At 52.8% G+C, this 24,259-nt stretch overlaps 2 pseudogenes; one reads left to right on the plus strand and one right to left on the minus strand.

Annotated features, from left to right (window-relative positions):
* LOC122688978 overlaps positions 1–24,259 on the minus strand; it is a 735,084-nt pseudogene that overhangs the window by 499,158 nt on the left and 211,667 nt on the right.
* Positions 12,365–13,830, plus strand: LOC122688969 (annotated as a pseudogene).

The raw sequence follows: 24,259 nt of genomic DNA on the forward strand, positions 1-24,259 counted from the left end.
GGGAAGGGGGAGCAGATGCCACTGCAGGTGAGCTGCTGCCCCGGCCTCCATGAGGACATTCGTGCTCTGGGGCCAATTCCAGGACCACAGCCCCGGGGGCCACTCTAGGATGGATACATGACAGCTATCATAACAGGTACTCCTCATGCGCCTTATTGGATATGACTGCTAGGTTTGGTTGGGTTCTTGCTCTGGGTACATAAGAACCTCAGGCCTTTGGCTGCTAGGGGGCCCAAACTGCCTCCCCCAACCGACTTATATGGAGGTCATTTCCAGAATCCAGCATCTTCAGCAGCAGCCTCTGTGTAGAAACACACCACCATGTTCCCAAGCTGATCTTGCCCAGGGCATCACAGATTGGACTGGTGCCATCCCTGGCTTAAGGATTCTCAGTGAATGTTCTGCTCCTTTGTGAAGTCCCTGTGTTTCCTCATGGCTTCCCTGGAGGCTCAGTGTTAAAGAATCTGCCTGCAATGTGGGAGACACAAGTTCGATCCCTGGGTGGGAAGATACTCTCGAGGAGGAAATGGCAGCCCATTCCAGTATTCTTGCCTGGGAAATCCCATGGAGAGAAGAGCCAGGGGCAGGGGTGGTGGTGGCTACAGTCCATGGGGTGGCAAAGAGTCAGACACCACTGAGCGACTGAGCACGCTGAGACATAAACCAAGCTAAAGATTTGCTCTGAACCGTTGTATCTTTGACAAGACACTGGCCCTTGCCTGGATCTTGACAGATTTCTGTGACAAATAACACTGGCAGACGTCTTAAAGTGGTTTTTGAGCAAGTATAGGGTTCCAGGTCTACACCTGGCATTGGTTAGTGGCTCTTGCCACATACAGGCAAAACATCTATGAGGTTGGATCAGGGCAGTGTTTGTGGGGCCTGAGAAAAAAGTGGATCCAGAGATGTTTCTGTGGTGAAAGAGGCCAGGTTAGTATATTATATGGGATTGGAGGTTAAGGGAGAGGAAAAACCAAAGGTAATTTAGGAAGGGTTGTTTCACACTTACAGGTTCCGAATGCTTGTGTTTGGTTTCCGTTCTATTTCCTTTTTTTTTTTTTTTATCATACTCAGCATCATTTGCCAAAAGTTTCCTTATCTTTTTTATTGAAACTGTCAGTAGACTTTATTTTGACCTTTTCCTTTGTAATCCTTTAAGACTTGAATAACAATTGTGAAAATAGCAGAATTCTCATATGCCTTCACCCCGTTTCCCCTATTACTAATGTCTTACCTTAATATGCTACATTTATTACAAGTAATGAGGAAGTATTGATGCATTATTTATTGTCAACTAAAGCCCATACTTTACTCAGATTTCTATAGGTTTTACCCACTCCAGGATCCTGGCGAGGAAACCACCCTAACATTTAGTTGTAATGTCTCCTTGGGTTCCTCTTAGCTTTGACATTTCTTTAGTTTCGATGGTCTTGACAGTTTTGAGGAGTACTCAGTAGATGCTTTGTACAGTGTCCCTTGATTAGAATTTGTCTGATATTTTACTCATGCCTAGTCTGGAGAAGGAAATGGCAACCCACTCCAGTATCCTTGCCTAGAGAATCCCAAGGACGGGAGCCTGGTGGGCTGCCATTTATGGGCTCGCACAGAGTCGTACATGACTGATGCGACTTAGCAGCAGCAGCAGTCTGGGGTTATGAGTTTGGGGGAGGAATATTACAGATGTTAAATCCCATTCTCAGCACATCATATCAAGTGTATATACTATTAGCACAATTGACCACTGATGGTGCTCTCATTGATCATCTGGCTGAGGTAGTGCTTGTCATGTGTCTATGTGATAAAGTGATTGTTTATGCCCCCTTTCCATCCTGTCCACTTTGGAAGAAAGTCACAATGTGCAGTCCATGCTTCAGGGGTGGGGAGTTGTGCTCCACTTTCTAGAAGTGGAAGTGTCTGCATAAACTGGAATCTTTCTCAGTGGGAGATTTGTCTATCCTTGTTTGTGTAATTAAGAAATTGTTTATTTTTTTCAGTATGGACTCATGGTATTTATATTACACTTTGGGTTAAAATCCAATACAACTTTATATATTTTTATTTTAAAATTGTTCGGCTTGGCCACTGGGAGCTCTTCCTGTCAGCTCCCTTTGTATATACCTTTGTCATACCCCTGAAAACGTTGCTTCCTTTTTTGAAAATTTTTGAGCACTTTTTTTTCACACCCTACAAAGATGCTCCAGGCTCATTTTCCATCTTTCCAGTCCCAATTCTAGAATCATAATTTTTTCCATGGAGCCCTTGTTCCTTTTATTGTCGAATGATATTGACAAAACTAGATCTGTACACTAAGTGTGCTCATTGGTACTGAAGGGTCATTGGTTCTGTGACCTCTTGGTGGTCAGAGCAAAGAATTGTATGTGTACTTCCTATCCTGTGTTTATTTATATATCTAGAAATATTTTAGATGGTAAGGATTTCATGGATATGACACCAAAAACAGAGTCAAAAAAAGAAAAACATAGATAAATTGGACCTCATCAAAATTAAAAAAAAAAAAAACCTATGTGCATCAAAGAACACAATCAAGGAAGCTACCATATGATCCAGCAATTCCACTTCTGAGTGTATATTCCGAAGGAAATGAAAATAGGATATCAAAAAGATATCTTCACTCTTACATTTATTGCAGCATTGTTCACAATATCCAAAATATGGATACAACCTAAGTAACTGTCAGTGGATGAATGGATAAAGAAGATGCGACATATTCAGCATAGAGCCATGTGAGAGAAGGGAATCCTGCCATTTACAACAACTTGGAAGGAGCTTGAGGGCATTATGCTAAGTAAAATAAGTGAGACAGAAAAAGATAAGTACAGTTTGTTATCACTTACATGTGGAGTCGTAAAAGGACAAACTGGGACTTCCCCGGCAGTCCAGTGGCTAAGACTCCGCACAGCCAATGCAGGGAGATGGATTTGATCCCTGGTTGCGGAGCTAAGATCCCACATGCTTAGCAGCAGGGCCAAAAATTAAAAAATAAATAAAAATAAATTTAAAAAGTAAAATGGTCAGAGAAACAGAGAAGAGAGTGATGCTTACTAAGAATTAGGAGATGGGGAAATAGGGAGAGATTGTTCATAGGGTACTAGGCCCCACTTATAATACTAACAAGGTTTGGGATCCAGTGTACAGCAGGATGCTCATAGCCCACAATTCTGTATCAAATACTTGACTATTGCTAAGAGAGTAGAATTTCTATGTTCTCACCACAAAAAAGAAATGTGACAAGATGGAGGTGTAGCTAATATTATGTCAGTGATCATTTCACCATTTATAAATGTATCATATCAACATGGCAAGATATTTGCTTGAACTCCATCCCTCCTTGCTAGTGAGGCTTATTTTCTAGTGGAGTAAACCTCACTGCAATTGTAGTGTCATTCACCCACGTGATGCTTCCAGATTTCAGCAAGAAACAGTTTTCAGTGTAAGTGAAATTTTAAACGTCTCATAGGCGATGCTGTCTCTTCTGGCTCCGATACAGCATCCACGTGACACTCTGGAAACCATTCTGCAGATAAGAATCCTTTTCTGCTTGTTTCAGTTTTTTAAAGTTGGCATCTATATATTCTCATACTTTTCTAATTTCAAATTCCCTTGTTTTCCCTGACTGAAAAGTAGGAACACCTATTGGGACTAGAGGACACCTATAGGTTAAGAATTCTTTCCTGGTTCGACCATTTATTACTCACAAAGCATCACCTCCCCCCCCCCCCCCACACACACACAGAGAACAATGTGAGTCCATTTCCCAGCTTTGACAGTAACCACCACACAGTGAAGTTTAGTAAACACCAAGTGTTTACTATGGGTGCAGCTACCCTCCATCCAGCATCTGTGCTGTCACTGCAGCCTTCTCTCAAGGGACAAGGAGGCCCCCTCCTGAGTGAGGACGACACCCCAGAACAGATGGTCCCATAGAATGCAACTCTACCATTACTGGGGACCCCAAGCCTGGCTGTCAGACTAAGAACCCCTCCACAACGCCCACTTTCTCAGTGAACTCGGGGAGCCAGAGGTTTGGTCTGTAGGGTGCAGTCTCAGATGGGCAGAGGGAGGACCCCAAGTCCTGTGGAGATTCGAGGTGAGGACCAGAGACCGAGGGTTCCCAGGGAATGCATGTGCTGCCCTCCTGACAACCGTGGGGAATCACTGGGTGTGGCATCCAGATGTGATGCTACAGATTCCTCTGAGAAAGAAGTGAGGGCCTGGATCACAGACTTCGGGTTCAGGTCAGCAGGGTGAAGGAGCCCAGCCATGCTAGGAGTCAAGGTAGCACCGTGGGGGCAGGGGGCTCTGGGGCCCCAGAACATATAGGTCATCACTGCTTTCAGCCTTGGAAGACCCTGGCAGGGTTGTGGGAATGAGTCCCCCACCCCTGGTTTCCCGCTCGGATGTGCTGGCTCAACAGGGCCTGGGTCTCTATGGGAAGTAAAATCAGGTGGGTAGAGGGCAGTGCCCACACTAGCTGAGAGTCAAGGTGAAGAACACAGGAAAGGCTGAGTGACTCCCGGGACATCATCTCAGCTCTTGGCGTCCTCAACCACTAAGAAGCCCTGGGCTTGTAATGGCCACAGCCTCCTCCTGGGGCCTCAGGGCAGCGAGGCCCTTGGTGTGAGGGTCTGGCCTCTGCCGAGGACTTTGGCATCCCAGAACCTTCCAGGGCTCAGGATGAGGACCCAATGGGAGAACACAGGTGACCCCACAGTTCCACGCCTCTGCTGCCAGCCCTGGGCATCCCTGGCGTTGGGATGAGCACTTGGCAGCGTGTCCTGACTTCTGCATCAGGGTCTCAGAGAGACTGGGGACCTAGGATAAGGGGTGGGGTCTCATGTGGGCAGAGGGGAGGGTCCAGGTCCTCACGGGACTCAAAGGGTGTACACTGATGGAGGACTTGGGGGATCCTGGATGCCAATCAGAGGGGACCCCACAGACCCCCACCCCCTATATTTGGGTGCTCTGGGAGGTATCGGTGTGGAATTAGTGTTCTAGGCTGATCCTGACTTTTGGAATTCCAGGTCTCAGAGAGACTGTAGACCTGGTTAAGAGGAACGGGGCCTCGTCTGGGGAGAGGAGAGAATCCCAGGTCCTACCCAGAGGCAAAGTGAGGTGCCTGAGGGAAGACTGAGGGGACCCTGGACCCCAATGAGAAGAGACCTCAGAAAAGCCCATCCCTGCTGTCGGTCCTGAGAGACCCTGGGATATGATGACCACAACACGCATGGTCTGACTTCCTGACATCCGGGTCTCAAACTGAGGTCCTGGTATAGGGGGGCAGAATTCCTGACATCCGGGTCTCAGACTGGGGTCCTGGTACAGGAGGCCGAGTTCCTGACATCCGGGTCTCAGACTGGGGTCCTGGTACAGGAGGCTGAGTTCCTGACATCCGGGTCTCAGACTGGGGTCCTAGTACAGTGGGCAGACTTCCTGACATCTGGGTCTCAGAGAGACTGAGGCGCTGGTGTGAGGAGCAGGGCCTCAGTTGGGGAAAGGACGGAGCACAGGTCCTAGCGGGAGTAAAGGTGAGGATCCTGAGGGAGAAGTGTGGGGAGCTGGACCCCAGAACAGAGGGGACCCGGGTTGTCCCCAGGCGGTAAGATCACGTGCATCATATCCTGACATCCAGGCCTCAGAGTGACTCGGGACCTTGTGAGAGTGGCGGGGCCTCAAAGTGGCAGATGGGAAAATCCCTGGTCCTGCCTGGAGCCCAGGCTCCATGCGAGAAAGGACTGAGGCGGTTGGACTCTAAGGCAGGGAGGTTTGCTAGCCTTGTGTGGGGGTCTCAGAGGCCCCAGAGCGGGGTGAGCAGGGTGAGTAGTTTATTCACCTATAGCATCGGGGCCTCGGGAGGTGAGGTTTTCAGGTGGACGACAGAGGCTTCAGGTCGGCAGGGGCTGGACACCCCGGCCTGAGCAGAACCCGCCCCTGTGGTCAGTGCTGGGAGGCCAGGCAGGACATGAGGAGGAGTTGAGGACTGAGCATCTCCCCAGCCTAGGACCTGCAGGAGGCCCTGGGCAGGTGCAGCCACAGGTGGGGCCCCTTAATGCTTTCTATCCAGACTTGGGTCTTGTTCTGAGTTTCCCTGCAGGCCTCCAAAGGGGAGGGTCCAGGCCGTGCCAGGGAAGAGGGGAGCACTACAAGGGAGCCCCTGGGGAACCTCTCACCCCACAGCTGAGGGACTTCAGAGAGTCCAACCCTCCAACATGCACAGAAGGGCTAGGGCTTTGCTACAGTGTGCACCCTAGATGCCCCCTCCATTTCTCTCACAGGAGCTCCAGGAACCAGGAGGCAAAGGTGGAGTTCTGAGGCCCTTGTCTTGAGGTCAGAGCAGAGGAGGTCCAGGCAGTGCCAGGAGTCAAGGTGAGAAGGGTGCCATGATCATGCACCAGAGTTACCCCATCCCGGAACATAGGGGATCCCACAAGGCCCAGATCCCTCCACAGTGTCAGCCCCAGAACTCAGGGCTCTGCTGACTGCACTCTAGGGAGCCACTGCCCTTCCTCCTTGGGGTAGCCAGGGGACAGCCTGCCCAGGAGGAGCACCCCTATGAGGCCCAAGAGCACCCCTCAAGAGGAGACCTGTATCAGACCATCCAGGGTGCGTTGAGGCCATTCACACTCACTCTCTCCTGCAGGCTCGTGGTCTCCATCTGTCCACCTGCCCCACTCCTCTCTGTGGTTTGATCCCAGTCATCATGCCTGGGATACATGAGGTCTGCCAGCCTGAGAGAGTCAGGATCCAAGAGAGAAGGAGGACCTTTTGGAGGCACAATTATTTTGGGGGGAGGAGGAGGGGGAGAAAGCAGAGGAGGAAGAGGAGGTGGAGGAGGAGGAGGTACAGGAGGTGGAGGAGAAGGAGGTGAAGGAGGAGGAGGTGGTGGAGGTGGAGGTGGTGGAGGTGGTGGGGGAGGTGGAAGAGGAAGTGGAGGAGGTGGTGGAGGTGGTGGAGGTGGAGGAGGAGGTAGAGGAGGTAGAGGAGGTGGAGGAGGAGGTGGAGGAGGTGGTGGAGGAGGAGGAGGTGGAGGAGGTAGAGCTGGAGGTGGTGGAGGTGGAGGAGGAGCAGGCGGAGGAAGGAGATGCAGCGTCCTCCTCCTCCTCTCTCCCGATCTGGGACACCCTGGGGGAGACTGGCTGCTGCTGCAACAGCCAGTCTCCCTCAGAGCCCTCTGGGTGTCTGCCCCTCTCCCACTGCCTTGGCTGCCACTCTGGTGAGCCAATCTGAAGAGCACCGTCTCAGCAAGCAAGATGAAGTGCCAGGCACCTTATGTGACCAGGAAGGTGCCAGGTCCTCACTCTGAGATGCACTATGGGTGAAAATGAATGAGCTGGTGTGATTTCTGCTCAGCATGTATATCACCAAGGAGCCGATAACCAAGGCAGAAGCACTGAATAGTGTCCTCAAAGATTACCAGGACCACTTCCCTGTGGTCCTCTGTCAAGCCGGGCAGAGCCTGCAGATGGTCTTTGTCTTGGAGGTGAAAGAGGTAGACCCCAGTGAGCACAAGTATGTCCTGGTCCTCACCCTCAATGAAATGCTGAGGGATGGGCAGAGGTTGCCCAAGGCTGGCTTCCTGGTGGTGATCCTGTGCCTGATCATCGTGCATGAAGACGGTGCCCCTAAGGAGGAGGTTTGGGCAGAACTCTGCAGGATGGGGTTGTGTCCTGGGAGGGAGCACTACGTCTATGGGGAGCCCAGGGAGCTGCTGACCCAAGTGTGGGTGCAGGAGGGGTACTCGGAGTACCAGCAGGTGCCTGACAGCCACCCTGCCCACTATGAGTTCCTGTGGGGTCCCTGGGTCTGTGCAGAGACCAGCAAGTTTAAGGTATTGGAGTATCTGGACAGAATGGGTTGAAGGGGTCCCAGCTCCTTCCACCCCCTCCACAGAGGCTCAAGGGTGGAGGAAGAGGGACCCTAAGCCAGAGCAGCAGCCAGGCTCCTTCCAGGCCCATGTCCAGCAACTTGTCATGGGGGACAAGAAAGGAGGCTATCCTTCCCTCCATGATTGAAGAGGGACTGGTCAGCCTTCTCAGCAGTGAGAGCCCGGGCCCATTGGGGGAACCCAGTGTGTGGCATCTTGGTGTTCCTGTTCTCTACAATGACATGGAGACTCATCTCTCTTTTCTTTAGGAAGTTTTCAAATGTTATTCCTTTTAATAGAAGACAGTGCATTCCAGTATCTAACAATGTCAGTGACATTGATCACAGTGTATTTGTACTTAGCCAGTTCAAGAACAAGAGTTTTGCTGTTTCGTAAAAGAGATTGGGAACTCTTCCATTTTATTTCATGGTCCTGCACAGCATAGTATGGAATTAGAATTAGAACGATTTTGGAAATGTGAACTTGCTTACTAAATTGGTTGTTGGAAGAATTAGAAAATAAAAAGTGATAGTTGGAATTCTTGCTTTTTAGACTTTTTGCATGTCATATTGTAAAGCTAAGGGATCTCTGTTTATTTGGATTTGTCTGGGATATCTAAGGAAATAGCAGACAATTAATTTGAGTCAAATAGCCCCTGTTCCTTGGCTCATTAATTTCCAAGACCTTCATGGAGCCTCTGCTCTGTGAAAGGCCTTGTGTTAGCAGTGGGGACACTAGGAGAATCAGGACACCCCCACACCTAGAGTGATGTTGGTCTAGGAGCCAAAATCACATGAGGTGTGTCTTAGGGGTGAGGAAAAACCAAAAAGGGACACTGCTGTGTGGCATCCTTTTGCATCTTGGGTAAACCCCAGAGAGATCTCTTTTTGGGGGAGGGAGGGGTCCTGGCTCTTGCCGCATTGCTGTTGACCACAGGGGCAAAGTAGGAGTTTTCTCTACCCCCTATCTGCTAGGAAACCTGCAGAACTCCAGTCATACTCCCTTGAAGTGATGCCCAGAAATCCATAGACTGAACCTCTCTTTCCTGGTCCCAGGGAGCCAGAACCCAAGGTGTTAATTAGCTTTTAATTATAGACTGTAACTGGCCATTGCAATCAAGGACTTGACATTGGTTGGGTCTGAAGTTACGGAAAGTAAGGGTTTGGGTGGAAAACCAGCTGGAATAGAGGCAAAGAGAGGTTCTTGCTTCTATTTCCTGGAGCATCTTGTCATGTCCTGCTGGAACATTCCTCCACACCCAAATTTAACAGGTCCTCTAACTGCAAATGGGCATTCCCTGGTAGCTAAAACAACGAAGAATCTGGTCACAATGTGGAGACCTGGGTTCGATCCTTGGGTCTGGAAATCCCCTGGAGGAGGTCAGTCAATCCAGTATTCTTGCCTGGAGAATTCCATGGACAGAGGAGCCTGGTGGGCTACAGTCTATGGAGTCGCAAAGAGTCAGACACAACTGAGCGACAATGGTCTAACTGGAAAAGTTACATAGTTTTATCTATGAAACATCTTGTTTGGCTGATTAGCTATTTCACATCCTATTGAGGTGCATATTGTTTGACACGCCCTGGATCACAAAGCCGCCAACCCCATCCAGTCGAGAGTGGAGGAATGTCTGGGAGCAACAGTGTGAGAGATTCCTGCCCCACCATCACGGTGCTTATGGCCTTCAGGCCCTGCGAGCTCAGTCTCATCCCTCAGGTGCATCCTGCAGCTGAACACAAAGGGATCCTCACACCTGCTCGCCTCCAAGATGAAGAACTGAGGCCTTGGGGGTTTGGGCATCTTTGCAGGACCACATGCTAGTGAGGGCTGGGGTGGGCTCAGAACCCTGGTCTCAATTCCTCTGGAGTCCCCGCCCACCCCATGCCAAGGCCCGACCTTCTGATTTCTCACACCTTCCTCTTCTCAGTGCTACATGATGCCTCTGAGGTGACAAAAGCTGGCCCAGGGAAGGAAGGGGACAAGGAGAATCAGAAGCACTGTCAGGGCTGCTCTGTGGTTTACTGAGAACTGACCCTGCCCGGGGCCAGCATCTCTGTCCAGTTCCAGCGCCTCCCGCGTGAGGGCGGTGCCCTGTCCCTGCTGCTGCTATGGGGCCTCCTGCCCAACTGAACCTGCCAGGCTGACCAGCTCCTTACTGAGCAGGAAGAAGGGAGGATCTGACTCTGTGGCCCCAATTCCCACTGGGATAAGGCCCCTACAGGAGCCTCCTCCAATACGGGAGGGAAGGTAACATGGGTGGACCCCTGAGGCTCCAGGTCTCCCTAGCTGCAGTGAGGTAGGGGAACGTCTGGAGGGCCTCTGGGCTGGGGACACTGGAGCTGGGCCACCAAGCACAGAGGCAGGAAAGCCAGGCTGAGAAAGGCAGGTATTGAACATCATGAGGGCTTGTGTGTGCACAACACAAGTGTCCCGAGCCATGGCTGACAAAGACCCCTCGGTGACACACAAACCCACTGCAAGGGTCTGGGTGGTGCCTCGGGGAGGGAAACCAGGAAAGGCAGCTCCTTTAGGACCCAGGGGGCAAGGAGGGGCCCTGAGTGTGGGGGTGGGAAGGTGCAGAGGCAGGAAAGGCCACCTAGCCAGGCTGCCTGCAGATGCCATGCCTTTCCATCGCCTTCTGAGGAGCCACCAGGGGCCCCCACCGACATTCACAGCCTCCAGGGTCATGTCCCAACCAGAGTAATCGACCTGAAGGAATGCTTTGTCAACCTGTTTAGAAGCAAAAAGGCCAGGGAGCAAGCCCAAGTCAAGGCCTGGAGTTCCATCCATGCTGCCAGTCCTTAGCCTGAATGACCCCTGGGAGAGCTTCTTCCACACCCTCTTAGCGGTCCCCTTTTAGACACCAGGCTGTGGCCCTTACACAAGGCAAATGAGCCTGCTGAGCGGCAAAACCGGGGGACAGTGCCCTAAGGTCCTTGCACACAGGCCTTTCCAAGGTGCCAGTCTGTCCCCTACATGGTGATGTTGAAGAACAGTGGCCCACAAAGGCCAGAGAACACGCATCTCCAAACCCACTGCTCAATTGTTCATTTACAGTGAAGACAGGTGACTCATTAGGATTTCCTCCAGTCCCACACCCAGACTCTCATCCATTTTCAAATACAGGTAGACAGGGGTTTCCTTTGGTCACATCTAACTCAATAAGTCACACATGTCCCTGGGAGTGAGTGTATGTAAAGCAGGCCCATTGCAAAGCGTCTAACCAGAGAGCCAGCAAAATCACTTGATGGACTTGGATCTGGCTAAGGGAGAACAGGTCCACAGTGGTGGTGGGGACAGGGGCAGGGACAGAGAAGAGGACCAGTGAAATGCTTGTTTTCAGCAGAACAGGCTGTACCCTGAGCCCCCAGTCAAGTTCTTCAAAGGGCAAGTACCCATGGAGACCCAAGTTGGACATAGGAGGCCAGGACTGGGGGTAGCAGAAGCCAAACCACCCCATTGACAAAAGGAAATAGGGCTTTTGAGGCAGCTTCAAGGGAGGCTGAATCCAAGGCTCTGGGAAGGGGATGGGGAAAGCACACACACACAGGTTTTCCCATATTGAGCACTCTAGGGCCACAAGAGCAGTCTTTATGGGAAGAAATAGAAACTGAAGACAATAGCCTGTGTTCTGCAGCAGGATGAGGTCTGGGGGTGGGCAGGGCTCGGCAGGCTGCAAGCTCAGCAGAATGCCTGGCTATGCCCTCCCACACGGACTCCTTGGGAGTCTGTGTCTCAGGTGCTTGGGAGCAGTCAAATGGAGTGTGAGGTCGCTCCCACTGTGCTCAAGCACAGCCCTACTCTGGGGAGAATTCAACCTGAGGGGCAGTGTGGGCAGGACAACAGGACTCTTGACTGAACACGACCTACCAACCAGCAGCGCCAAATGGAAGAGGACAAAGCCAGAAGAGGCTGAAGGATGGGGTGGGGGCACCAACTCAGGCTAGGCCAACCAGGACACTACGGACCCCATCTTCTGGGAGGGACAGCCATCAGAGTTCCATCTGACTCCTGGGGTCTCTCTTGCTGTTTGCCAAGCTAGGATTCGCTGGGGCCTGGCTCTTCAAGAAAGCCAGCCAAAGGCCTGCCCATTACTAGGGAGGGACGTGAAGCTAGGAGCACATTTGTCAACCCATCCAGGGCCTGGCCTCCTACAACAAGGCGCCTGACAGCAGATGGAAGCCTTTTCAGGCAACCTGAAGCATACTTTTCTGTACTTTCAGCAAAGAGACAAGCTGGGGATCCCATCTCCTTTCCCATCCTCCCCTCTCCCACACTGGGCCAGGGCTGCCTCTCCACATCACCTCTGTGACATCACGAAGGAAATAAGGAAGCTGACCACTTAATTGGCTGCATGGCCCACAGCTGAGATTCTAGACTCTCCAGACAATATTTATTGGGCATCCCGACCCTGGTCTGAGGCCCTTCTGCCCTGAGCGTTCACTGCTTGGGTAGAGAATGCTTCTGAGCTAGACTGGCTTCATGGTTAGTCAGAGTTACCATGAGACATGTGCAGCCCCGCTGGCCCCATCAACTGATGGAGAGGCCACAGCAGGGCACCCCCCTGATGTCTCCCCAGATCCAAATGTGGATTCAGGGGAGGCTTTGGAGAAGCTGTGGGACCAACCTGAAAGTCCAGATCTGGGCTCCCAACAACCCGCCCTGACAGGGCCTGAACCCAGAAACAGCCAATGAGGAAGAGAACAATGCCTTCCTCAGGCTGTCCTTCCCAAGGAAGCTCTGGATGATCATGGAGGATGCAGCCTTCACCTCTGTGCACTGGAATGATGAGGGAGACATGGTGGTCATCGAGGCATATCTATTCCAGGCAGAGGTCCTTCAGCATAGAGGCACAGATAGGATCTTCAAGACAGACAGCATTAAGACTTTCATTCACGAATTGAACCTGTATGTTCAGTAAAATCTGCCCTTCAGGTCACTCTGCGGGGAAGAAGAGGATGATGGTAATGTAGAAAGCCCTGGGGAGACTAGACTAGATGAGCTGAGTGCTGGACAGGTTTCATTTCCCAGGAGAACTTTTTTCTTGTGAGAGGGTGGTTAAGGAAAGAAGAGAAAGCAGGGCCTGTCATGTTCCACCATCCTCTAGACAGGATCCACAGGAGTGACTCCAGACCCTGAGGGGCCACTTGATGTCAGGGAGTGGCAGTAACACACTGAGTGAGGCCAGCAGTGGGGGAGCTCTAGGGAGTGCACTTGCTAGGGCCTCATAACCTGCCAGGAATGAAGAGACTTTATCTCCATACTTAAGCAAGGCTAGGACGGTGGTGGGGAGGAGGGCAGTGAGGAATGGCCATTCTACCCCACGGTGGCTAAAGTGATTAATTTCCTTTCAGATCTATCACGGCTCCAAGTTTCAGAGAGATAAGCCTCTGCTCCTGCAGAACATCTAGAGGAAAGGTGACCCCCGAACAACTGCTCAGCCCGCCACTAACGCAACAGCGGCCCCAAAGAGAAAGAAGCAAGGCGGTGACAACCAGACACTCTCCTCGATTCCATCACAATGAGTCCACCCAAGAGGCTGACAAGAAGGTCCAGAAGGGAAGCCAACTGTTCACGAAATCCCCAGCCAGTGCTCATTTCTGTTCTATGGCCTTTGGTTTATAGGCAATGTAGCCAGGCAGGCCAGGGAAAACCATCTCCCCAGCGAGCTGGGTGGCCCCAGTGGAGAGGGTATGTCCAGCAATTCCATGTCTGTATCCCCAGCTACTGCTGGAAGGGATGGTGCAGGGCAACTGCCCAAGAGCCCCTCAAGGTACCCAGATTGTGGTTCGGTGATGACTTTGTACAACACCTATGATTCCATCGTGAAGGCAGCCGTTTCAGTTGTGGCCCCAAATGAGGCCCCTGAGGCGGACGAGGAGCAGGAGGAGTCCTCAGGCTACACGTGTTCCCTCTGTGAGCAGTTCAAGGATAATCCCAATCCCTGAGCCACCAGGTCCCTAGGGATACTCAAAAGCATTCTCTTGTAAGCAAAAATCTATTTCTAGCTCTAATAAAGTACAGCAAAACTCCACGGGAGTAAATAAAAAATCGAATGAGAAGTATGAGTCTGTGTTCTATCTGTCCATGCTATTCACACACGGCACTGGGTGAGCCCAATGAGGCTGGAAGCCCATGCCCCAAGCAGGCCTCAGTTGGGTACCCAGGGTCCCTTTTCATCTGAAGCAGCAGCACTTCACATGTTCGGCCAAGAGTGTGGTTCCCGAGCCATGCGCTGAGGCCAGCCCAGGATAGGTGGGTCCCTGGGCCTTGCCTGTCACACAGCAGAAGACCCAGTCTGCCTCCTGACGATGGGGGTGTCACCTTCCATGAATCATGCACCCTGAAGCAGAAGGGGCTCCTCCTGGGTTCCCCGATGATGTGACAAGTTTTTGATCAGCAGCTGAGTGTCTCCAGCTCCCAATCTAGGGGCATGTCCAAGAGGCCCACTGGAAAGCAGGGTCACTCCACCTTGGAAACACATGACCCCAAACCCAAAGACAAGTACAAGATTTCCACAAGCTGAGCACCAGCCCTTGTTGTTCTGCCCTCATAGTTGTGTTTAGGATCTAGGCACCATGTCCAACACACATGGCCTGGTCTGGACATAGGCCCAGGTGCCCAAGCATCCTGCAAGCCTGGTAACACAGAAGAGGGGGTCACAGAGGGCTGGCTCTTTCCATCTGTCTCCACGCTGTCTGCTGACAGGGGCGTGGTGACCCAGAGGACTTGTCCATCCCATGCAGTCTGTGGAGAAGTCAGAAGGAGGGCAGGACAGGCGGAGAGAGGCAGTTGGTGAGTTCCAAGAAAGAGGGTCCTGAAACTCTGGGAGCACTGAGGAGGGAGTGCAGTTCCCCCTGGCTTTGCAGCCTAATAGCCTGCCTCTGGTCCTTTCTCAGCACAGAAAGGCACAGTCCTGCTCTTGGCTTCCCCCTGAGACCCACCCCACCCCTCAGGTCCCAGCCCCATCACTGTGCATGCTCTGAAGATCCCCTATGTTACTCTAGGCCTACTGAGGGCAGATCTGTGCTAACCAATCTGGCCTTGGCCCTGGGGCCACCCTGGATGGCCCTGCCAGGTGGCTTCCCCAAGTCTTTGGGAGCCACCTTCCTTGCATCCCTTCCCACACCACTGCCTCCACTGTCAGCAGGTGCCCTGGGCCCTGCTCAGAGAGAATGAAGGAGAGTAGGAACTTCTGTGATGGCCACGCTCCCTGTCCTCGCCAGGGCCTGGAATGGAACCATGCAGGGATCATAGACTTTAAACCTCAAATAACCTGCTAGGTTACTGTCACATCTTTCCACGGCTGAGGAGGTGCCAAGGCATAGATAGCCCGTGACTGCATGGGACCTGACCACAGGCAATCCATCTTCACTTCTATCCTTGTACTTAGAGGGGGGTTCCTGTTTACTGGAGTGGGGGAGAGGTGGAGGAGCAGAGCCATGGCCCTGAAACTCATCAGGGTCTCAACATCTCACAGAGCCTCTGTTTCCATGTGGCTGTGAGGATGGGGACAAGGTCCCTAAGGCAACCAGCCCAGGGTCTCCTGGGCCTTTCCTTTCCCAAGCACAGCAAAGTCACAGTTCTTACAGGCCCACGAGGCCCCATGTGATGTGGCTCCTACCCTGGCAGCCTGCTCTCCTCACCCCTGGATTCCCCCCACTAGTCATGAAGATGATTCTTCCATCCTAGGGACATTCCAATGTGTTCCTACCTCAGAGCCTTTGTAGGGTGTGAGGAGTCACATCATGTTCCCTCAAATCCAAGTGCTGGAGTCTCAATCCCAAGTACATCAGCGTGACCTTACAGACAAAGGAAAAGTCTTCAGATGTCTAGTGAGCTCATTAGGATGGACCCACCTCTAACAGGATGGCTGTCCCCATACAAAGGACACATTTAGAGACAGACAGCCATACAGGAGAACTGGGGTGAAGAGGAAGGCAAAACTCGCCCAGACATGCCCATCATGGCCAGCAATGCCCCAGAAGTGAGGGGAGAGAGATGGGACAGACTCTCTCCACAGCCCTCACGAGAACCAATATCAGTTGACACCTCAACCTTGGCTACCAGCCTCCTGAACCAACACGGTTCAGAGTTTGAGCCACCTGGCCTCTGACCCTGACGCGACTGCTGGCAAATGAAGACAGAGGGTCAACCCTGTCTGGACATCTCTCTGTAGGGAGGGAGTGGGGGGATGACTTCTCCACTCCCAGCACCTTGGGCACACTCTTCCATGTCTGTACAACTTTATGTGTCTGTTTTCACCCTTGCACGGTGTCTGTTTACACCTCCATTGTTGGGGGTCCCACAAGTTACTGACACTTCTCTCCTGATGGAAGAGAAGAGAAATCCAATTTTGGCACTCAACATGACCACAGACTCACTGACTGAAGAGCCATGCAGGAGGAGGTCTGGGGCACAGGGCACACACCCAAGGTGCTAACACATGCCAGCAAACTGCCTTCTGCAAAGGCTTCCCCCGTGTTCACTCCCCAAACCACAGGCAAGGATGCCACTTCCTCACACACTGGCTGGCCCAGAGCATCATCATCCTGCTGAACTTCTATCCACCTGCTGGGTGACAAAGGGTCACCCTCTTCACTGAATCTGGGCTAGGTACCAGGGAGCCTGGCTGATCCCTGGGGTTTAGCCATTGCTATGTCCTCTACTGGGGTATGTGACTGGGTCCCTGGCTTGCCCAGTTTCCACCATTCAGTGTCTCAACCAACCCAACCCCTTCCTCCTGGGTGCCTCCAAATCTCACCTGTGTGGGTGGGATCCCTGAGTAAGAAGGGGCTGCAAGCACTCCTACCTCTCAAAGCAGAGGGTGCCTGTTTGGTGGCCAGAGGAGGAAACACTCTTCTGCCTGCTTGTCTGGGTGTCTTCACCTGCACAAGGACCAGAGGAACAGGGAGAAAATCACCTGTGACAAGACAGCAATGTTGGACAACAAGCCAACACAGTTTTCTTCTGGGCAGCGGCCTCAGACCACAGGGACCCAGGAGGGCCCAACCGATGTGAAACTCATGTGCAGGTTCCCTCAGGGTTGGTTCTGGTCACCATAGCAGCTGGCCTATCCTCATGCGGCTGGGGTAGCGACTCCATGATGCCTCAGCCCACAGCACAGAAACCAAGCCCCCAGGAGTGATGGTGATCTACAGCCCAGGAGACCCAGCAAGGAACAAGAGAAAATGACTTCTCCCCTCACACTGCCACTCTGGATGGATCTGGGGACCCGCCGAGTCAGTGGGCCATCCTCCATGGACTCGTGGTTGGGCCCCACCAGGAGGGGAACCACGGACAAGCAGCTGAGCCCTGCAGGGTCAGGGCCTGCTGGGGTTGGCTCACCGGGGTCAGGTGGCACTTGCGTGAGGTCACAGTCCAGGGACAAGCAGGAGGCTGGAAGGAAGTCAAGGATGCCTTCATATGTGGCTCAGGGCATCACCAGGACACACACTTAGAAGGATGGCGGGCGGGGACTGTGGCTGTGGAGGGGACCAGAAGGTGCAGTTTGGTTGCCTGGCAGGTGCTCCTGGTCACAGAGCCTGGAAAGCCTGCCCGGAGGTACCTTCTGCATATGAAGCAGGTCCCGTCTTCCTGCAAGCAGAGCAAGTTGTGGGTGCTTTGGGATGCCTGGCCTGCAGCCACCAGGCAGGTCAGTGGTCCGCCACTGACACCTGAGACCTCTGACAGGTGAAAGTGCAAGCTGGCCTTGGTCGCGTCGCGCCCACAAACACCGAGGCCCCTGATTTCTGGTGTGTATGGCTTCCCATACTCACGTAGGCATGCATGTAGGAACAAAGGTGCATTCCCTCGCTGGCCCTGTCTGCTAGGAGACAAAATAGGAGCCTCCACACTCTGAGGAGCCTGGAAGATTAGGCTGGAAGGAGCCTCGAGACCAGTGGCCTGGAGCGAGACCTGGAAGAGGATCAGGAAGTGAGCAGCGGCCAGCAGAAGAGAGGGGCGGAGGTGGGAGGAGCAGGGCGAGGAGTCTGGGGCTGAAGTGTGGGAAAGACCTGGGTGAGGAGGAGATTCTGGAGAAGGAGGCGGGGCCGGAGCAGGGCGGGGTGGCACCCCTGGGGAGCTGGGCTGGGGTGGAGCAGGGCAAAGCTGACAGGTATGGAGCTGCGGGCCCGGGGAACCCATGGAGTCTGGGCCCATCCAGTTCCTTGGCGGAGGTCAGACCATGCCCTTTTGAGCCTTTGCCATAGGCGTCCACTCCCCGAGACTTGGCGAGAGCCAAAGTGACAGTGATCACATGCCAGGGTCCAGCCCCGGCAGGATCCAGGGGAACCCTCAGGATGAACGGCGTCGGCGAGAGAGAGACACGTAGGACCGGCCTTGATAGGGCCAAGTCTGCTAGGGAGAGAGAGAGAGAGAGAGAGAGAGAGAGAGAGAGAGAGAGAGAGAAAGAGACCAGACCAGGAATATGCAGCAGAGTCTGGCAGTTGCTTTATTTTTCACCATCGCCTTTATACCCTAAGTTGGTACATTTCTAAGGGGCAGATAAGCATACAGACTTAGGTTAACATTACATTAGCTTGTCCTTCACGAAACCAGGTGTGCTCTGTATATTTTTGTTTACGAGAGTCTTTTCCCATAGATTTTTTGTACATTATCTTCTGGCCTTGAGGTTAGCAGAAAACAGAAAAGTGGCAGTCTCATGGTACAGCAGGTTGTAACATAATAGAAATACAATCCTGTTAACATAAAAGACAGTCTTTTTGCAGAAATTCTCAGCTAAATTTATCTAAAAAGTTTAACACACAAAGACTCTGTGGCTCTGGAGAGGCAGGCCCTGTTTAGCACTCTTGGTTAAAATTAACAATTATCTTATTGTTTTTACACTAGGGCTAAACTCTTATTTTACTATATCTTTAACCATATTAACAATAGTGTCCACTGCATAACTTCAGCACATTAACATCAATCAAACGTTGATCTAATAACCACTTTTAAAACAATATTTTTTGTATTTTCTAATAGGGCTTCCTCACCCCCCAAAGGGCTCTGTGCCTACTAGGGCCTTTTTAATGGTTAATCTCTATGTATAATATCTTTTGGCTTTCAGGCCTGTTGACAATTTATGGTTTGCACCTGGTGCAACTTTAAGCAACTTCAGTAGCCGACCCTGTCTTTTTTGTGGTTAATCTATTTTCTTTCTATTAGGTGTCATCTCCAAGGGAACTAGATAGGATTACATTTTTTACAGAACAGAAATGCAAAGGATTTCAAAAACAGCAGATATGGCACAAAACAGGCTCTTAGTCTAAAAGTTAATTACCTGCAAGAAGTCACCAGCTAATCTCTATCTAAACTATTTTCTATTAGGCGTATATGTGGCTATAATATTTACGGAGCTTTTCTCACCCCGCGAAGGGGCCTATGCTTAATAGTTTCTTTTGTTAGCGTACTGTGCTTAGGATGTTTAGAACAATCATGAGCATTTTGTGCAATGAGAGCACACATTTATCAAACAAGCCAGAATGCCAGCTAAAGGGTTTGAACTGAAGCATTTTCTTCATCTCTGGTCCCTTCATAGGGTACCAGTGTCCAGGAGATTTATTAATTAGGGTTTTAAGTTGGTCCTCACTCAGTGAAAGAGGAGCAGGAGAGCTCTCGACAGGCAACACAAGAATCCGCAGCAGGGCAAACAAGAACAACAGCAGAAAAGGGGGGAGAATATAGGGTAGGGTAGAGGCCGAGGCCAACCTGGAGGGTCCCTTATCCTAGACGGCCTTGCCTGTCAGGTATTTTCCTCGTGACCTCGTCATGGATGGGGTCTCGGACGGCCTTGCCTGCCCGGTATTTTCTTCATGACCTCGTCACGGGCGGGACCTCCCATAACGGCTCCCGACAATCACATTTGAGCTTCAGAATGGACCCCAGGGGCCAGGGAAGCCGTGAGAGGCGGGGCCTCTGGGCAGAGTTCCCCATCTCTGGGCTGAAAGCCCAGGCCAGCTCCCCTCCAAGCCACCCTGGGGCTGCTGGCCCAGTGCTGAGCAACAGTCTATCTGTTTTTTTTCCTTTTTGGCAGATGAGATGGAAACTCCTCACTGTGTCTCCTGCTGCCCCTGGGACCTGAGATGTCTCAAAGAAAGGCAACTTCACCTTCAAAACTATTTCCTGGACTCTTGCTCTCATCTGGGGGCTCAGTCCATCTAGGGCAGCCACCTGACTCTGCTCCTGACAGCCGCCCTCCCTGCCGTCTCCCTGCTTCCCAAGTGCCTGATCAGAGTAAATGTTCCTTTTCCTGTCCCCACTGCTACTAGCTGAGCTGTCAGCCTAGGCTCCCCACTGGCCTGGACCCCTCTTGTCTCTTTTCCTCCAGTTGCGCACCATCGGTTCTGTGTCACACTGCACACACTCTGTCCTTGTCAACCCCGGATTGAAAGTGCAGCCGAGCCCTCTCCTGTTTAAGCCCCAACCTGTCTGTGGTGCCCTGGGGGGAGGTTTCTGGTAGTCTCAGGTCTCCTTCCTCATCACCCCGCACTCTGGGTAGCTGTGCTGGCCCTGCACTCTGCACAGAGCACATCCAGAACCCCACACTTTCTCGTGAAGTTCTGTCCCTAGACCACTGGCTCCTCTTGTCCTGACAACCTACTATCCTCCTTCCAGACACGATGGTAACAACCCTTTCTCCATTCACCCGAGTGCCAGGTGCTCTCATCTGGGAGTTCTGGGGTGCTCTGCATCTTCCTGTTGCCCACCTTTGCACATCTCTTCCTCCCAGGCTGTGGCTGCTGTGCAAGAGTTTGGACTCCCTGAGGGTCACCGAGTTCTAGGGAGGCAAGGTCGGTGTCTCCCTGGTTCCTTTTAGCCGGGCACCCACACAACTGCTGCCATGGTAATGTTGAGTCAGAGCAGTGCTTTCTCTTCCCGCATGCAGCCTGCTCTCTCCTTGCAGAAGCCTCCTAGGCACAAGTTGAAGAGCAGAGGCTGCCTGTTGGATTTGAGGCCTCAGCATTGCAGGAACCCAAGTGATCACCACACCCAACTACCTCATGATGATGCCCCACTCCTCGCCCCAAGAGTGGTTACCAGCTGCCTCCAGACACCCCAGAACCTCCTGGTAATGGTTTCAGATCATGAGGGAGAGTCCTGTGAATGGTGGGTGGCCTTCTGCTGTTTCTCCAAATCCTGGTTTTGAACGAGACCTTGCCCAGTGAACTGGAGACCTATGACGTGTGGCTGCTGATGGGGCAGCTGTGAGGACCTGCTCCATGGCGTTTCTCCACACCCATCCCTTCCCTGCTGCTGGCCCCAGCTCTCCTCACATGCCCAGGTGTGAGGACCGAGCCACAGGGGGTGCTGTCTCCCACCCCACCTGGGTCTCTGAGGCTTGGTGAGGGTTCCACTTTGCTCCTGCTGTGCATTTGCAGGCAGCACTGACCTGGGACGGGCTCAACCCAGATTTTCGGGTTCCCTCGTGTCCTCCTTGGCCGATGTGGTTTCCTCTCTGAATTGCCTGTTGCCCATTTCTCCACTGAGCTGTGTGTCCTTTTGGTGCCGAGTTGTGGGCACTTCTTTTGGGTGTGGGCGCTCACCCTGTCCTGGTTGTTTGTGTTTCAGATTTGCCCACTTCTGTTTGCAGGCTAGTGATGGACTCAATATTCACCTGGTCTCTTGGAGTTGTAAATGCCCCAGAGGTCAGTGCATGTCCCTCAGGCCCTCCCACTGGGGGCTGCCATCTACCTCCAAGCTTGGAACCTGGGGTGAGCAGTCCCTGAGGAGACTCTGCCCTGGCATCTAGCACTTTGCCCATGAGAGAGGGCTTCTTCATGTCCATGTCAGTCCCTTGGTCCCTGCCTAGCTTTAGTTCTGGGCCTTGGACTCCCGCACACTGGACAAGTCCAGGTGTAGCCATGTAGCTCCAGGAGGTTGTCCAACAGGCAGCTCCTGTTGGCTGCGTCCCTCTCCATATGGGCCAGATTGAGGGGCCAACCTGAGAACTGGACATGTTTTTATTTCATCTCAGTTTCACTGCAGTTTCTTGAGAGGACACGAGTCGCCACTTTGCTGCCACTTCTCGGGGTGCTGCCTGCCCAGGGGATGGGACACTGTCGAGGGGTACCTCAGGACCTTCTGTGAGCCTTTGGCACTGCTCTGCTTGCATTCACATCACAGGCCTTTATATCACATCTGACCTGGGAGCTGGAGATGCTGGTTTGCATGTCTCCATCACTCCCAAGCTCTGGGGTCTACGTGCTCTTCACTGTCTTCTGTCTGGGCAAGTTAGCCACTACCCAGGGGCCCGGCTCCCCAGCACTGGAGGGGGCTTCTGGACACCAGGCTGAGGGCCACTGAACAGGTACAGGTACTTTGTTTGAGAGATCGAGGAGCAGGGAGGGTGGTCTCGAGTGTGCATTGCCATCCCATACTCATGGTGAGAGGACTTCAGTGAGAGGACTCTCATGTTCTGGGTGGGAGCCCCATCGAGCTACGCTTTGAGTACTTGCATGCCCACCATGGTGACTTAGCGAAGCACCCGGAGGATGTGAGGAGTCAGGGGCAGAAGATGCCCACCAGAGGTGAGAAGGTTCTCCAGTTCATGAGTGGGGTGTGTATCCCCCCTCTTTTTCTGTGTGTTTCTTTCTTACTCACTGGAGTTCATGCAGGGTTTCTATTTGGCCTTACCATTTTTGCCTCACATCACATGTTCCCCCAGGTTCTAAAGGACTCTTCAACAGATGTCTCACTAAGCCCTGCACTTGACTCTGGGGGATACTGCATTCCAGGCTCTCCCAGCTCAAGACAGACTGATGAATCCTCAGGACTGACCCTCCCTGTGTCCCTTGCCCCCTGACCCCCTGTGCCCAGAAACCCCAGCCCAGGGGTTCCTCCCAAAGTGACTGCAGAGTCAGAATTACCTGGGTCTCTCACATCATTGTCAAGTTGACCCTGGGTCTGGCAACCTCCACCCCTCTGGTGGTCCCACCTCCCTGCATGGGTTCACCATTGCAGAGCCCAAGGTCCTTTTGAGAGGGTCTGGGGTTGGTCCTGTGTCTGTTTGCTGTGGTCCTTCCCCTGGGACCTGCCCCATCCCTGTTCCTCAGTTCCGAATCTGAGAACTGGCTCAGGGGCCAAACCTGAACGAAGGATCTTGACCTGTTTACTGGGGTGGCTGCTCTTGGCCTCAGTGTCGTTTTGGACTGTACATTGATCCTTTGCCTACTCATCAAGTCCAAAGGAGGCCAAGTTGTACTGATCACCTGCCCCACTCTGTGGATCTGGCTTCCTGGGCAGCGGCAACCCTTGTCATGGCCCCTGGCTCCTGGCCACTCACTACAACCCCGTGACCTCTGCTGCAGTCCCTGGGCAGTGGGAATGGGGGGAAGGAGGTGTCATCTGTCTCCTCCATCACCAGGCCCGGCCAGCTCAGCCTATGTTGTGTGGTGACTTTGCTCTGCTTGGTGGCCAGGCAGTAGGTGACCACTTCTTTCCATGTTTCCTTGGTTCTCCTGCTGGTAGTGCTGTGGGTCCTGCCACAACTTGGGGCGGCCAGCTTCCCTGCTTCCTGGAATGGAGGGCACCTGTGAGGAAGGGCTCCAGTCCCATTTGCTCCCTTGGGGGTGGGGGTAGGGGGTTCTCCAGCTCACTGTGGGGTGGGGTGGGTGGGCTACTGCCACAGGCTCAGAAGTTCAGAGACATCTGGGTAGTTCTTGTCTTCAGGGGCCTGCCTCCCAGTCTCCCCGGCCTTCATGTCAGGGATGTAGGTTTTCCCAAGAGGACCTCTGATGCCAGTGGGTCAGGCCCGCCCTGGCAGAATGCTCAGGGTCTTTGAGGTTCAGCCACTCCTGTTGAATCCTGGGCTGATGTTTGTCCACTGCCTGAGGTTTTGTCCGCTACCGGGGAGACCCTGGGCCACCCCTTGGTTCTCACTGTTCTTCACCGTGAGCTGCTCATCCCCATCCCCAAATGTTCCACAGGCCTGGATCTTCTCACTTGCCAGGGAATTCCTCTCCCCCTGCCAGCCCAGCAAAAGTTCTAGCAGCTGGGCTGTGGCCTTGAGCCCAGGGCTGAATGCACACCGACTACCTCAGGATGGGTCCTCATAAATGGTGAGGCAGGGGATGTCAACCCTGTACCAAGGCCCCATCTTGTCACCTCTCACTCGGGCCAACCTTCTTGGGATGGGTCCTTCGTGAGGCTATTCCCAGGGGTGGGGTGGGGGGGAGTTCGTGCCAGAGGCTGGCTAGGGACTCACACCAACGGGACAGGGAGCAGGCAGGGGTGGGCAGGGCATCCCTTCACCTGCAATGTTGACCTGACAGTTCCTGCCAGCCCGTCGGGAGGTGCAGAGCACAGACAAGCATTGGAGGTGTCCACAGTGGGCCTTGGTGGTCGGGCCCTCACAGTGCCTGAGGCCTCGTGATC

Source organism: Cervus elaphus, chromosome X (genome assembly GCF_910594005.1).
Source record: "Cervus elaphus chromosome X, mCerEla1.1, whole genome shotgun sequence".
Lineage (NCBI taxonomy): Eukaryota > Metazoa > Chordata > Mammalia > Artiodactyla > Cervidae > Cervus > Cervus elaphus.